The 3,070-nt window shown below is 32.5% G+C and overlaps 1 long non-coding RNA gene across 1 annotated transcript; it reads right to left on the reverse strand.

Moving 5' to 3' along the window:
• Positions 1-513: 513 nt before the first annotated feature.
• LOC131437777 (uncharacterized) lies at positions 514-1,585 on the reverse strand. The gene is made up of 3 exons (XR_009230826.1): positions 1,290-1,585; positions 1,102-1,231; positions 514-1,044 (listed from the first exon to the last, which is right to left on the reverse strand). It is a non-coding gene; the product is annotated as an uncharacterized LOC131437777 (long non-coding RNA).
• Positions 1,586-3,070: the final 1,485 nt, after the last annotated feature.

Below are 3,070 nucleotides of genomic sequence, written 5' to 3' on the forward strand. Positions count from 1 at the left end.
TAAACTTCTATTTTATGTATTACTATTATTGACATTTATTTTAGCTCGGTTTCATCCTCCATTTTATGTGGTTTTGACTCTGCTCTGCTTCGTAGAGCATGCCGCTGCGTGCTTTACGTTTGCATCCACTGAGAATACTACACGTTGGAAAATCATACGAATGTACTTTGATTTTTCGTCACAAGTTTTTCTATTGAATATCATAGTTTTGAACTATGAATGGAAATTTTTCCATCAAAGAGCAAACTATGAATATCAATCTACAAATTTACGAATTTCATAAAGATTCACGTATGAAAATTTCTAGTGACATATAAAAATCATACGTTTTTCATATGAACATCATACTATTTTACAGTGAAAATCATAGAATTTTTCGTATAAAATTATCAGTGTTGTGTATGACATAAATAATGAAGTAATAAAAATGCAATATATTGATAAAAGCATTTCATTCCTTTTTTATAATGAATTTATTTACTTTTTCATGTTACTTACTATCTAATTTTCTTAAATAAATACCTTTTTATATCTAAATAAATGCTTATTACCTAAAAAGTGTACAGTGAAAGGTGGATCATCAATGGAATCTAATTTGATAAGTATAAAATGATTTGTACGTTCTATTACCTCTAAAGTTACATAATGGGAATCATGGTTCCCACAAATCCATTGCCTACATATGGCATAAACATCACGGTTGTCCATTAAGTATTCCTCAGCCTCAAAAAGATTAACAATATTACTGTCTGTTCTTATAAAAAATAGCAAGTTTTGTATGAAATGCCCTTAAATCTACAAGAAGATGCCAAACTAACGGTATCTTTGTTACAAAAAAGCCATGTTTCAATGTTATTCCAGTATGGTTTAAGCTTAATTGCTTGATTTTTGAAAATTCCTTCAACATAAGACTCAGTGAACGATTTATTGTGTGCATGATACGCAAACTGTAAGCACGATTTTATACACAACGAATACGTTACGTGACGTAATAATAATAATTGAAGACTCTCATTTTCACTCAATAATCGCTCCATTGAGATTCTAAAATAAAAAAGCAAGAAAATTAAGCTTAGTACGAAACAAAATAAAAAGGTTTACATTACGGCACCGCCAATTTGAAATCCATTCCCAAATTAAACTGGTATTCCAATTTACTTGGGCAGAAGAAATAGCATCAATAATTTCCGTTCCGTCCAACAATTTAAAGCGGTTATATCCACTCCGCACTCTAAACACAAAAGGATTATTTAAGTACACAACGCATTAAATATATTATTTAAAATTACCTGTGAATACTTGCAACGCACTAGCCGAAATCGGAAGATCCTAAAGTGAACCATCAGCGGAAGCCATGTTTGCACTATATTTGATCGAGTATCATACGCGCCAACTATGTTTTTTTTTCACACAAGATGCAACTTTGAATTTCATTGCGCTGACGTATGAAATGTACACGTGTATCGTATACAGATCATAAAGCTGTTAAATGGAATCTATTTCATTATAATAAATCCCATACGACAGCAATGAAATTGTCAAAAATTGAAAATTGACACAATCATAATCATTGACTTATGATATTCTTAAGGGCAGTATCCTCAGTGTCGCTTTAACACGGAAAAGGCAGCAAATGCAAAACAATAAAAATATTAGTTGTTTTTTTCTGAATTTGATTGGTTAGAATTTGGTGCAATGACACCCAGCGAAGTCACGCACCACAAACGAGTAATGAAACGTTACAGTTGAGCAATGACATACACCCTAAGGGACTGTTCAAGAACCACGTAGACCAAAATATGGTATTTTTTAAAATCCCCTTCCCCCCTCGTAGACCTTCGCAGGCTTTCCAATTACACCTCCCCCCCTTAAAAAATCTATGTAGACTTTTCATTTTCACGAAAAAAAATTTTTAATCATTTTTCAGTGACAGGTTACTAAGTCTTCAATCACTGATAGATTTTTATAGTTTACATTCTGTAATAAGATTAAATAAAATCTGATCTAGTAATATTGTCAAAAAGCCTTAGTTATTCGAGATATTCAAGAGGTAAATATATACAATAAATCTCAAACAGCTTCTCTGGATGAACGATGAGAAAGCAAATGTGAATTAAATCACATATACCCAAACCTCCATTTCCGTAACTTATATATGTATATATGTATTAATATACGTACACATGTGTGCAAATATTTGTATTTCATAATACATATAAATATTGGTGAAGTAAAAGCGATCATTTATATGTATAAATATTTATACATATATGCAGACAAGTGAGTGTGTAAGCATACAGACATACATATATAAGGTTCGTAAAAGGAGGTTTGGGTGTATTATGTGAACAACCGTTCGTGGGCATACGATGTTTAGACGAGGAACAATAAGATAGTGAGTTAACACACAGTTTTAATGTTTTTGTAATATCTTTCATAACCAATAAACTTAGTTTCCCTTGAAAAAAACCATAACCAGTGGTCGAAACGTCGGGCAGTATATAACAGCCGTTCTTATTTAACAGACCGGTAAAGCCGAAACCATAAATATTGCAAATTAAAATCAACAATTTTATGGGTGGAAATAGTTGGTTGGTTCGATTTCAACCTCTGGGATTTAGGCAAATGTTTACTTTCGCAATTCCAATCATTTTGATTTTTCAAATCCGTTTTTGGTTGGAAGAAACCACACTGGCAACTACTTCACGTCCGAACAAAAATATGATTATCTTTTTAGACTTCCTCGCGATTTGGTATTTTCATAATTAATTTTCTTATTCGTGATGGGCTATAGATGAGTGATAAATTTTTATCATTTTGTCACCCTACTAACATCGGTTTTTTACCGATTTCTAAAATTCTCTGGACATTTCACTCGTCAGAACGCTCATGGATTGCAGAAGCAATTAACATTATCTTCATTTCTCCTTTCACTGCTTGATTACGTGAGCGACATTGACAGCTGTCTAGTAACCCCCTGCAATTGGCAGATGATGGCGTGGTTTCAATTACTGGACCCAAAGCTATTGACCTGCAAAAACCATTGCAAGATACCTTAGATAACTTGTTC

This window comes from Malaya genurostris, chromosome 3, assembly GCF_030247185.1.
Source record: "Malaya genurostris strain Urasoe2022 chromosome 3, Malgen_1.1, whole genome shotgun sequence".
Classification (NCBI taxonomy): domain Eukaryota; kingdom Metazoa; phylum Arthropoda; class Insecta; order Diptera; family Culicidae; genus Malaya; species Malaya genurostris.